Here is a 14,202-nt window from a genome sequence, read left to right on the forward strand (position 1 = left end):
TTGTAGGGTCGTTGTTTGAGTGGGTTATATTCACCAGATGATATTAAGAGTAAAAGGTTAAAAGGTCCATGAGGTCAGAAGGATCACAGGTGTTTAAGTGGTCTAATGAATAAGGATAACATGTCAAAAGGTTAGAAGGTTCGTAAAGAACAGGGTGAGAGAAATAGAGGTCTTTAGGGTCAATATGGAAGTGAATGGGTCAAAGATTAATCTGCCAGATGATATGTAGAAGAAGGATGATAGGTCTATAAGAGAAAACAAATATTTGTAGTGTTTGAGTGGTCTAATGAACAACATTAAGGATAGGTACTACAGACAAAAGGTTCATAAAGATGAGGGTGGGAGAAATAGAGGTGTTTATGATTTTTGAAAAAGACAAGGGGGTAAATGACATTAGATAGGGATTTCCCATGTTAAACGGAGGTGTCCCAGAAGCAACATTATTACACTACTCACATTTTCCAGGACAAAATGTCCCAGAAAGAGTATATAATGTGGTGCAGCCTGGCTAAAGATTGCGTGTAGGTTCTGCGCTTTCATGTCGATGTCCATACGTGTTCAAAACGTCTTTTGAGTGATTTGTTCTGTCGCCTGTTTATTTAAATCGTGCAAGTATCCTTCCATAAGCTGTTGGTGTCACGCAGGCATGATGGGCCAAATGACCTCCTGCGATAAATTTCCTTGTCAAGTAAGCCTCCCACGGTGGGATAGGGGAAGGCTTAAATAGCTGTTGTCGGATTTGTTTCTCCAATTAGTGCCCCCAGTTCTTAATGGTAGCTCCGAGTTTCTTAGACTACCGAGGCGTACTAAACCACCATTTCGGTTTTTTTATGCCTCCGTCCGTCCATCCAAAAATCTGAAATTGCATGCACATGATCTATGACCCATTTGTATTGAAATATTGAATTCACTCGTCGTCGCCTCACCACACATCGTTTCAGAGGGATAGGCATCTTTGACCATTTCGGTGCCATTTGGGTCTTCAGGGTCTTTTGGATCCTTTGGGCCTTTAAGGGTATTTAGGGTCTTTTGGGGTGTTTTGGGTCTTCAGGGATCTTGGGGGAATTAAAGGGTCGTCAAAGGTCTGAGGGGTCTCAGCAGTCTAAACGTAATTAAGAGGGTTAATTAAGAGGGTGTTAATTTAATTTGAAGAAGAAGAAGACTTTTTGTCACATATAAACAAACATACATAACGACATAACTAACCATATACGTTTGCTCTATTATAATAAGATGACATCATAGGTCACATGGTTTGGCAGCCATATTGGATTTAACGTAAAACTTTAAGAAAGCATCTTCTCCCAAACCACCTAATCGATTGACTCAAAACTTTACGTGTCATTGACTAGGCATGGCGATTAAAAGATTATCAAGAAAACATCATTGGTCACATGGGGTGGCAGCCATATTGGATTGAAGGAAAATATTAAATAATTATATCTCTGAAACCGCTTACCCTAAGATGCTAAATTTTACAAATATAATCTAGCACCATTGCTGCATTTAGATTGAAAATGATGATGTCGTAGGTCACGTGGTTTGCCAGCCATCTTGGATAGAAAAACGAACCAATCTCAATCCTGACAAATATCACACTGTCACTATATCTTTCCGAAAAGACCATCTGGAAAACCCTCCGATCTACGTTCTCAACAATCCTCTTGAAGAAGCTCTGTCACTCACGCTTTTGGGTCTCACTATCTGCCATGATCTTTCCTGGGAAACCACATTTCCAAGCTGGCCTCCAAAGCCAGTCGCCGACTGGGCATCCTCTGTCGTGCGAAGTCCTTCCTTGGCACACCTGAGCTCCTCACCACGTACAAGGCTTTCATCCACAACTTGATGGAATACTGCTCTCCCCTCTGGGCTGGTGCTCCTGCCTCACACCTAGCTCGGCTTCACGCTGTTTAAACCAAAGCTTTCAGAATTATTGGTATCTCCCGCAATGAAGCTGATTCTGAGGGCCTTTCTCTCTCTCACCGCAGGCAGGTTGGTGGGCTTTCTGTCTTCTACCGACTCCTCCCTGGCCTCCAAGACGCACAAGATCTGCCAGCAACCCTCTCCTTGTAAAACTGCCAAAATTAAGACTCTCTGTTCACCTTCACTCTTTTTTTCCCCGCATCTGGAACTACTCCCACACTCTCTTCAATCCCACTCCTCCCTCCAGGTCTTTAAAACAGCTGATCACCCCCATCCAAAACCTTGATCTTCTCTACCCCTGTTAATGCACCCCAAATCCACCTCTTTCAATCTCCGACTTCAATTCCTGAAATTCCTAGTTGTGTCAATTTGTTTTATGCCGTGTACCCCTTACCTACCCGCCCTTCCCCCAGCCCCCACCCTTCCACAGATCTCCCGATGTCCCTGTTCTCTACTGTTGTGCTTGTGTGCTTTCCTTCTCTCCCCCCATCTTGTCTCCCCTTCCCTTTATTACTATTTTGGGTAAGAGAGGGTATTCCATTTGGGTCTGTTTGTTTGTTTGCTTGTCTTTGTTTGTCCGCCCAGAATAAATATGATTTTCTCGGCAACCGTTGGTCCGATTGACAGGAAATATCCACCATAGGTGCAACTCCACCTGTAGAATTTGTTAATTATAAGTATGACGTCATAGGTCACGTGGTATGGGCGCCATCTTGGAAAAAACGAAAGAAATTGCACCGCTATATCTCCGAAAGCACTGCATAGAAAAAATTGAGACATGGCTCATTGTAAATAACTCTCCATGGGGAATAAAACATGTTAATGATGATGTCATAGGTGCCTCCATTATGACGTCATAATTCGACAAGTACAAAACTTCATCCGATCAAGATGAAATTTATTGAGCGTCATCTAGAGATAAATTTGTGGAGAAAAAAATAAATGATGATGGTGATGATGAAAATCTATCTATAATTCCAGTAATCTCTGTATGTCTGTATGTCTGTGACCGCTGTTTCTCGACAACCACGGGTCCGATATACTTTAAACTTGCCAGGTATATTGCTGGGGACCCGAGGATGTGCCTTTTCAAGGTTTCATATTAATCGGAGAAGTAGTTACCGAGCTATGTCCAAAAAACGATTCAACCAATCAGAGAGCAGCGAGCTATCACGTGTGCCGAACGTGGCGAACAGACTCTGCCTTGGACGGCACATTTGAGAGCGTATTCATTTATTTCACGTTGGCAAACTATGTTGCCGCTATGTTGGCGTTAAACTATGTTTTAAAACTAATTAAAACTAATTTGCGATTCTTTCGCTTTCCTGCGCATTTGTGCACGCTATGGCGATTTCTTTACCAAACACCGCAAGCCGTTCGCTTTGGACCAAACCATTTCATGTAAATAGAGGGGGGGGGGGGGGGGGATTGTCACCGTACTTGCAAGCCGTTCGCTTTGGACCAAACCATTTCATGTAAATAGAGGGGGGGGATTGTCACCGTACTCGCAAGCCGTTCGCTTTGGACCAAACCATTTCATGTAAATAGAGGGGGGGATTGTCACCGTACTCGCAAGCCGTTCGCTTTGGCTTTGCGAATGGACCAAACCATTTCATGTAAATAGAGGGGGGGGGGGATATAATTTTAGATATATATATAGTACGGGCATGCCCTAGTAAAAATAAATGATGAAAATAAATCATCGGTCCCGTGGTTCGGCCGCCATATTTGTTTTTAACACAAAAGCCTTAAAAACCACTGAAAACACATCCTGGCAAGGGTCTGCATTCTCTGATTGATCTTTCTTGTTGTTTTATGTGTCCCTTTATGTTTTTTGTGTTTTATGTGCTATAGTGTGTTTAATGTGCTGGCTCTTACACAAGCCTCGATCTTGTATACAAAAAACAAACCAAAAAAAAAACATATCTGATCAACACGAACCTTCACAAACGTGTTCCACTACCCATACAGCTGCAGAGTGTACATTTTTTTTACTCTAGTTTAAGGTCATATGTCATGTGTTATGGCAGCCATATTAGCTTGAAAGCCAATATTTAAAAAAATCCCTTCTCTGCAACTGCTTCACCGATTGATGTGAAACCTATCATGGCTGGTGAAAATGTGATACTTGAAAACAGCTGTAGGGATTTAAATCAATCTTGTTTATTTCTAGGACAGTGAACGAGGGCATCTACCTGTTGTGGGACTTTGCGGAGGCATATTGGCAACACAGTCGCATTGTTCTAGTTTCTTTCTTTTTTTCTGCCAATATCCGAGCTGTATTTCGGAGCCAGCTGGGACTTTTGGAATTAAATTTTGCATCAATATAATCGGAATACAAAGTATGTGAGGTAGACGCAACTTTTTGACCTTCACCTAATTTTGAAGGTCATGACCTAATCTGTATATAATGGAGCAAGTGTTTGTATGTTTGTATGTATGTATGTATGTATGTATGTATGTATGTATGTCCACTCTTCAACCATCAGTTGGACAGCTGACGACGCCACCCACAATTGTAACCTGAAATACTTAACCTAAAGTACCCAGAGGACCCAAAAGACCCTCCCACCCCCATCGCCCCTGAGGACCCAAAATATTGAGAAGACCCAAAGGACCCAAAAGACCCTGAGGACCCAAAGGACCCCGAAGACCAAAAAGACCCTGAAGACTAAAAAGATCCGAACACCGAAAAGACCTCGAAGACCCTAAATACCCAAAATATTGAAAAGACCCAAAATATCCTGAAGACCCAAAAAAACCCTAAATACCCAAAATATTGAAAAGACCCAAAAGATCCTGAAGACCCTTAAAGACCCAAAACGCCCCGGTCTTCGAAGCCCTAAAAGACCCCGAAGACGCAAAAGACCAAAATACCGAGAGGAACAAGCAGACCCTGAAGATCCAAAAGACTTTGAAGACCCCAAAGGCCTAAATATTGAAAACATCTCGAAGACCCCTAAAAACACGAAGACCCATAAAGATCCCAAAGACCCCCAAAAAACCCCAAACACCGAAAAGACCCCAAACACCAAAAAGACCCCAAACACCAAAAAGACCCAAAATATTGAAAAGACCCAAAATATCCCGAAGACCCTTAAATACCCAAAACGCCCCGAAGACGCAAAAGACCCCAAAGACCGAAATGACCAAAATACCAAGAGGAACAAACAGACCCTGAAGATCCAAAAGACTCTGAAGACCCTTAAAGACCCCAAAGGCCTAACATATTGAAAACATCCCGAAGACCCCTAAAAACACGAAGACCCATAAAGATCCCAAAGACCCCAAAAAACGCTGAAGACCCAAAAGACCCTGAACACCGAAATGACCCTAAAGACCCAAAAGACACCAAAGACCCAAAATATTGAAAAAACCCCAAAGACCCAAAATATCCTGAAGACCCTTAAATACTCAAAACGCCCCGAAGACGCAAAAGACCAAGAGGAACCAAAAGACCCTGAAGACGCAAATACTCTGAAGACACTTAAAGACCCCCAAAGACCCAAAATATATATTTTTTAAATACCCCAAATATCCCAAAAAACATGAAGACCCATAAAGACCCACGATACTGAAAAGACCCAGAGGAACCAAATGACCCCGATGACCCAAAATACTTCGTAGTTTTTCTCATAATAATTTCTGGAAAATTGAAATGCCTCAAAAACAAGGCCACCTAAGTGGAACAGAGAGCCAGCAATATTACCAAAGGAAATCAGCAAAAAATCCAAGTAAAAGCAGTTGTGTCAGCCGAAAATATTCTCAACAAGAGATGGCAGAAAAATGTGTTGCACACTTGGAACATGATCACCGTAGGGTCGCCCGTAGGGCGGGTAATCTGCTAGTTATATAAATCTTACATTATTTTATCGTAAGTCGACTAAGGTTTGTCCAATCAGAACAAAATTGCCCTCTAGATAGCCAAATTCAAGCCGCATTTACATTTAATTTACATCACACCTCTCTATGTTAAAGAACCACCTTTAGAGGCCATTTTTCCCTGCAGAGCAGTGGTTGGCCTTTTTCGGGCACCTTGGTCCCCTTTTTGGAGCAATGTTTTATGGCCGGATGCCCTTCCTGCCACCAACCCTGTTAGTCGCCTCTTGCAACACACAGGGAATTACCAGTGAACTGGTACTCAATTTGCCCACCTCGGAAGGATGACAGGCTGAGTCTACCCCCCTGGTGTTAATTCAGTGATCGACCGGGATTCGTACCCAGGATCCTAGGATCCCAAGCCGACACCCTAACCGCCAAGCCAACACCAGGCTATCTGAACAACACCTGTTAAAGGTCAAGGTCAAATGGCTGTCTGAAAAAATTAAGTGTTTTTTTTGTCATTGCTCAATTTGGCCAATGCGGAAACCCAAAGACCACGTGGCTTTTGAAGATGTTTTTGCATCATCATTCCAGTTGCGCATCTGATATTTGATTATGGACCAGTCAATCTAACAAATTTTATGGCTCAACCCACCACTAATTGCAACAGAATTTTTCTCACTGCTATGCATTTCAGGGAATGTCCCTTTAGCACCATACTAAAAGTATACCAAAATATATTTGGTGGAAAGGCATAAAATTTGCATAACATGCAAATTAGCTTCCGCCATTGAAAAGATACAGAATTTCCACTGTAACTTTGTATCTAAGCATCCATTCATAGTAAATGAAGTGTTTCGACCCATGTTTTCAGGGTTGATTATGAAAAGTTCATTTCTGGATCAATTATCTGCTTATAATTCAATGAAGTATGCAAATTAGATGCCACCATTATATAAAAAAATCGATTTCCTGCAATAAATTTGGATTCAAGCATCCAATCATGGTAAATGAAGAGTCTAGACCAATCTTTTCATGGTCATTGGATATGATTAGCACATTTCTGGATTAATTATATGCATACAATTATGCAAAAATTCAAATTAGCTATCCTCATATGAAACTGCTATTATATGAAAAAACATATGAAACATGATATGAAACTGCTCTCTCTATGTGCATGTTTTCAATTCTGTTGCAGAGTACCGTATCTAAGGGGTTTGTGGTGTGATGGATGAACATTGATTGATAAGAGCATGTTCTACTATAACATGAGTTTAGTGGTGGCCAGGAGGCTCAACTTTTCAGGGTTAGTGTATACATAAAGCAATCTCAAAAGCTGTACGAGGACACCTCTTGGTGGATGCTGCCCTCAATACGATGCTGGTAGCGAATGCATACAACCTCCCCCTGCCAATATATTCCGATATGGACAACCTGGAGGGAACAGCAGAGAGTCCTTCTGTGGAGTCACACATGATACATGAACAGATGGAACAGGATGTGGAAGATGACGTCATCCAGGAGGAGGAGGAGAATGCTCAAGAACTAAACAAAGATTTGTTTGAAGCTGGTGAACTATTTGATCGTTCAATGGTAGATCCGAGTGTTGCTGATGAGGTGTCCTCCTCAGAAGCTTCCAGGCACATCTCTGAGAAACTGAAGGAAGAAAATAACTCTATAAATGATCTACGAACACTACGCCTCTGGCTGCAATATATGGATATGGTAGAGATCTTACGGAAATTCATAAAAGCTGAGTGTATGGGTAATTGGATGCTGCACCTTCAGGCCGTACATGATATGCTTCCGTACTTTGCAGCAACAGGGCACAATCTGTACGCCAGGTCTGCATACTTGTACCTTCAAATGATGAAACAACTTGACAAGAATCACCCAGAAGTGTCTAGGAGTTTCATGGATGGACTTCATGTCGTCAGAAGAAGTGGACGTTATTGGGCTGGCCTATCAACCTACCTCGTGATAGAACAAGCGCTCATGAGGAGCATGAAGACCAGTGGTGGCTTAACTGGAGGCAGAGGAATGACCGAGATACATAGATTGATATGGTTACTGGCAATGCCAGCCTGTGCTGAAGTGAATTGTGCCATGCAGGAGCTCACAGGTGTGACCTATGATACCAGTGAACAGCACAAGGACAATTCCAAATCAAGACAACAACGTGATATGAAAGACACATAGGAACTGCTCAGAGCCGTCAAGGAATGGAACCCTTTCAGCAGTGAACCATCTCTACGTAGTATTGTGAGTGGCGTTACTGCACATGACACAGTGAATGTTGATAACGCCAGATCTGTGGGGCAAACTATACTAGATTCCATGGTTGGGAAGAGTGTGTACGACTATTCATTCCAACGCAAAAAAACAAGCAGTCACACTTGCGTCAAAGACAGCTGTTGTCATTGATGGAGACTCAGTGCAAGATGTCTGTCTGGCCACCCTGCCATAAAGCCCAGATCGGTGGAGTGTTGCAGTGATGGTTGTCCTTCTGGAAGTTTCTCCCATCTCCACACAAGATCTCTGGAGCTCAGCCAGAGTGAACATCGGGTTCTTGTTCACCTCTCTTACCAAGGCCCTTCTCCCCAGATTGCTCAGTTTGGCCGGGCGGCCAGCCCTAGGAAGAGTCCTGGTTGTTCCAAACTTTTTCCATTTAAGAATTATGGAGGCCACTGTGCTCTTGGGAACCTTCAATGCAGCAGAATTTTTTTTTTGTAGTCTTCCCCAGATCTGTGCCTCGACACAATCCTGTCTCTGAGCTCTGCAGGCAGTTCCTTCGACCTCATGGCTTGGTTTTTGCTCTGATATGCATTGTCAGCTGTGAGACCTTACATAGACAGGTGTGTGCCTTTCCAAATCATGTCCAATCAATTGAATTTACCACACGTGGACTCCAATCAAGGTGTAGAAACATCTCAAAGATGATCAAGAGAAATGGGAGGCACCTCAGCTAAATTTCACTTGTCATAGCAAAGGGTATGAATACTTATGTCAACGTGATATTTCAGTTTTTTTCTTTTTAATAAATTTGCAAAACTTTCTAAAATCCTGTTTTCTCTTTGTCATTATGGGGTATTGAGTGTAGATTGATGAGGGAAAACATGAATTTAAACGATTTCAGCATAAGGCTGCAACATAACAAAACGTGAAAAAAGTGAAGGGGTCTGAATACTTTCTGAATGCACTGTATATTACTTATGTGATAAGCTGGTATGGGAAGGCAACAATCGTCTTCGACGATTACGAGAACGGTCCCACGATGAAGGATGCCACACATTGGAGATGGATATGAAGCTGCATCGGACCAAATGTTACTTTCACTGGTGAAACAGTCCTGAAGCTGAAGAAGAATGAGTTCCTAGCAAACACAATCAACAAACAACGCTTCATTTACATCCTAAGTGACTCCCTAGAGAAGGCGGGATGTCTGACAATTCATGCCAAGGGGGATGCTGATGTGCTGATTGTCGAGACTGTAGTAGAATCTGCAAAGACAATAGATACAGGTCTTGTTGGTGACGACACAGACCTACTCATTCTTCTTTGCTACCATGCCGACGTGCAAGGGAGGGACATATTTTTCCAAGCCTGAACCAAAACTTAATGCAAAGAAACGTCGAGTATGGAACATCAAAAAGACCAAGACGACCTTGGGAATGAATGTCTGTGACAGAATGCTATTTGTACACGCCCTGCTTGGCTGTGACACAACATCCAGTGCATATGGCACTGGCAAAGCTGTTGCCCTGAAGCACATCCAAAACAACATCCAATTCATGAAACATGCCGACCTGTTCACCCAGGAAGGAGATGCACCAAAGGATTATTTAGTTGCAGCAGGGGAGAAGGCCCTTGTATGCATGTACAATGGAAGTCAAGATGAAAGTATTGATGCCCTACGATACAAGCGTTTCTGTGAGAAGGTTGCAAAAAGTACCAAATATGTTGAGGCCCAGAACTTGCCACCAACATCTGCGGCTAAAAGGTATCACAGTCTGAGAGTGTACTTCCAAATTCAGGAGTGGAAAGGAAATGTTGAACAATTGAAACCAGACGAATGGGGATGGAAGATCAGCGAGGGTCAGTTACTCCCAGTGCAAACTGATCTGCTACCAGCACCACCGAAACTTACTGAGATCTTCAGATGTAACTGCAAAGCGGGGTGCAGCACCACTAAATGTACATGCAAGAAGCATGGCCTTGACTGCTCATGGATGTGTGGAGAGTGTAAAGGTTTGAATTGTGCTAACTCATCAAGACTGGAGCTAGATGACGAGTGACATCCAGGAACTGGTAATTAATCCGGGAAATGTGTTAATCATATTCAGTAACTCTGAAAACATGGGTTTGGACACTTAATTTCTCATGATTGGATTCTTAGATACAAAATTCCTGTGGAAAATTGATTTTTTCCCTAATGGTGGCAGCTAATTTGCATATTAGGCAAATTTGACACCTTTCCACCAAATATATTTTGGTATACTTTTAGTATGGTGTTTAGGGTATATTTGTGAAATGCACTGCAGTGAAAAAATTTTTGTTGCAATTAGTGGTGGGTCAACCCACTACTTTGACTGAACCATAGTGCCCTTGACCTACTTTTTTGGATTGTAATCTAATTAACAACAAGCATTTTTCATCATAACTTGAATAATTGTACTTCCAATTTTCATGATGTTGAGTTTTATGGACTAGCAACTACGGGCGGGGCTTCAATTGGGAAGCCCAAATGAAAAGGCAAAATATCAGAAATTGAAGGCTTTTTTTATTTTAAACGATTTATATAAACATCCGTTAAATATCACACGCAAATCATCAAAATCTAAACAGTATTTGTGGAATTTCAATAAAAGCCACACCACTGTTCATATCTGTAAATATTATTCCATTGTGTTTGAAAAAACTGGAAAATTTGAAAATTGAAAAAATTGGAAATTGGAAAATTGGGAAAAAAAATTGGAAAAACACTATAGCATATTTTACTCCAGGGGGTCCCAGGATTACCCACCCAAAATTTCGTTGCGATCGGTTCAGCCGTTTTTGTGGTACCTGGGAACGGACAGACATTTGGGGAATTATAGTAAGATGATGGGGACACATTTTCTTAATTTACACTCTACACATAAATGTTGAAGGTCAAGGTCACATGGCAGTCCGAAAAAAAACATGAACAGCAATGGATAGCGGGTGCTTGGGGAGGCTTACCCTTGGGCTATCGGAGATATCTAGTTATTCCTTCTCATAAGACTGATCAAAGAGATTAACAGCAACTCGAATTTTTAAACAAATCCAATATGTAGCGCAATCCAGGCTAAGCCATTGAAACCACCAATATATCATCTTACGACTTTCCTGGGCCAGTGTTTACTGTGGATTTGAAATGTACATTTCAATCCTATTTGTAAAATCATCGACAAAGTCATATACATCTGATGTATTTGTATTTAAAATAAACACGCTTAACTCGATGTTTGTTTCACAGCCCCAAAAAAACAATTTACACTGTACACAAGAACTAGACTGAATGGTTATGCAGACAACACTTTCAGACCATCTACATATTATATGTATAAAATATGGAGGGATTTATCCTCTCCAAACCACCTCCCTCCATTCCTTGTTTGATCCTCCATGGCTCTCCCAGTTTATGTCTCTCCCCTTCACACCTGCCCCTCCACCACTCTCTCTCTCCGCTTTATCATATCACCTTCCAGCCTCTTTTCCATACTCTCACCATTCCGCTCACTCCACGACATTCTTTTCTCTCTCAAATCATGCTATCTTTTCTTGCTTTTGTCATCCACGCATACGACGCCCCTCTCTCTCCTATTCCCAGTGCTTAATAAATATATGGCCGATTGAATCATGAGCCAAGACATTTTGTTGGCAGAGAGATATTCGAGTTTCTATAACACCATGGTCTGTTGGTAGAGATAGATTGAGGTCTCTGTAGCACCATGGTGGAGATAGATTTAGGTCTCTGTAGCACCATGGTACAGATAGATTGAGGTCTCTGTAGCACCATGGTACAGATAGAATGAGGTCTCTGTAGCACCATGGTACAGATAGAATGAGGTCTCTGTAGCACCATGGTACAGATAGAATGAGGTATCTGTAGCACCATGGTACAGATAGATTGAGGTCTCTGTAGCACCATGGTACAGATAGAATGAGGTCTCTGTAGCACCATGGTACAGATAGAATGAGGTCTCTGTAGCACCATGGTACAGATAGAGTGAGGTCTCTGTAGCACCATGATACAGATAGATTGAGGTCTCTGTAGCACCATGGTACAGATAGAATGAGGTATCTGTAGCACCATGGTACAGATAGATTGAGGTTTCTGTAGCACCATGGTACAGATAGATTGAGGTCTCTGTAGCACCATGGTGCAGATAGAGTGAGGTCTCTGTAGCACCATGGTACAGATAGATTGAGGTCTCTGTAGCACCATGGTACAGATAGAGTGAGGTCTCTGTAGCACCATGGTACAGATAGATTGAGGTCTCTGTAGCACCATGGTACAGATAGAGTGAGGTCTCTGTAGCACCATGGCACAGATAGAGTGAGGTAGGTCTCTATAGCACCATGGTACAGATAGATTGAGGTCTCTGTAGCACCATGGCACAGATAGAGTGAGGTCTCTGTAGCACCATGGTACAGATAGATTGAGGTCTCTGTAGCACCATGGCACAGATAGAGTAAGGTCTCTGTAGCACCATGGTACAGATAGATTGAGGTCTCTGTAGCACCATGGTGCAGATAGAGTGAGGTCTCTGTAGCACCATGGTACAGATAGATTGAGGTCTCTGTAGCACCATGGTACAGATAGAGTGAGGTCTCTGTAGCACCATGGCACAGATAGAGTGAGGTAGGTCTCTGTAGCACCATGGTACAGATAGATTGAGGTCTCTGTAGCACCATGGCACAGATAGAGTGAGGTAGGTCTCTGTAGCACCATGGTACAGATAGATTGAGGTCTCTGTAGCACCATGGCACAGATAGAGTGAGGTAGGTCTCTGTAGCACCATGGTACAGATAGAGTGAGGTCTCTGTAGCACCATGGTACAGATAGATTGAGGTCTTTGTAGCACCATGGTACAGATAGATTGAGGTATCTGTAGCACCATTGTACAGATCGATTGATGTCTCTGTAGCACCATGGTACAGATAGATTGAGGTCTTTGTAGCACCATGGTACAGATAGATTGAGGTATCTGTAGCACCATTGTACAGATAGATTGATGTCTCTGCAGCACCATGGCAGAGAGAAAGATCTGTCTCTCTGTGATGTCACTGTGGAAAGCTTCCAAATTACCATGCAGAGATCCTAAGTGACTCTTTCACGAAGAAAAATAAGAAGCCAAATGTGGGAGGCAGAAGAAGAAACTTATTCTGAGAGCCAACTGTGAGCTTTTCGATAAATGGTTAAAATGTGCCCCCAAACAACTCACCTAGAACATTGCACATCTATGCAATTACTAACACGCCATGAGCTACATCTTTTCTCCGCACACCCCTACAGAATTGCCTTTGATACTGTGTCTGTCACACCACCGGCTGCAGGGCTACCGCTGCTTATGGATATGCAAACACAACTGCTCATAATCGCTGCCATTCATCACTCCATGAAGCCACATGCCCCTATAAATGCCGACCCTATAATAATATACAGTCAAAGAATTTCATTTTGAAGTGAATCCAGCTGTGCCTCAACGAACTGCAGTAATATCTCAGTGGTGTCTGCAGTCCGTTGATCATTTAAGTATGTACAGGGCTGCCTGTAGTCCAGAAGACTACAAGGTATTTTTGGAAGAATACTACCCTGACCCAAATCCTTCTCCGAACATACAAGGTTGATGCCATAAATGTGTCTCCCAAAACCGAATCATTAGATGTATCCTCGTTATGGCACTTCAGCTGTTCGCACTCCACTGATATTGCTCTACATATTGATTGACACGACGATTAAATGTGTTCATTACTGAGCAATAAATTGGCTCTTTATGCAATAGTTTCATGGGATGGTGGACCTCAGGTCAAGCATTTAATTTATGAGGACCCTGGGAGGACCCCAACTCCCCCCTCCCCCTCCCAACCACTAATTACACATAGTCAGCTATGGTTTTTTCATCCTGCAGTTTTAGGGTGGGCAGTGTGGTGTTGGATCCTGGAGACAAAAATGTAATGCATACTTTGCATGGTTAGACGGGAATCAGGAAGTGGGCGTGGAGAAAGGGGTTTGGAGGATTGCTACTGTTGGTTCATTTAACACGACTTTCCTCCACTCTACCCCAGTGATGATGTCACTGTTTAAGTCATGAACTCTTTTTTGTATACATATAGTCAAGACTCACGGAAGAGCTATTGAACACAGAAAGGATCAGGACGCGACGTAACAAAAGGGAACTGCAGAAGAAGGGGGAAACGCCAACAGCA

At 42.5% G+C, this 14,202-nt stretch overlaps 1 protein-coding gene across 1 annotated transcript in view; it reads right to left on the reverse strand.

Annotated features, from left to right (window-relative positions):
• Nucleotides 1-14,202, reverse strand: part of LOC137437562 (metabotropic glutamate receptor 6) — a 676,955-nt gene that overhangs the window by 514,037 nt on the left and 148,716 nt on the right. The gene's annotated exons all lie outside the window — the stretch shown is intronic.

This window comes from Myxine glutinosa, chromosome 12 (genome assembly GCF_964187855.1).
Source record: "Myxine glutinosa chromosome 12, kmMyxGlut1.1, whole genome shotgun sequence".
Lineage (NCBI taxonomy): Eukaryota > Metazoa > Chordata > Myxini > Myxiniformes > Myxinidae > Myxine > Myxine glutinosa.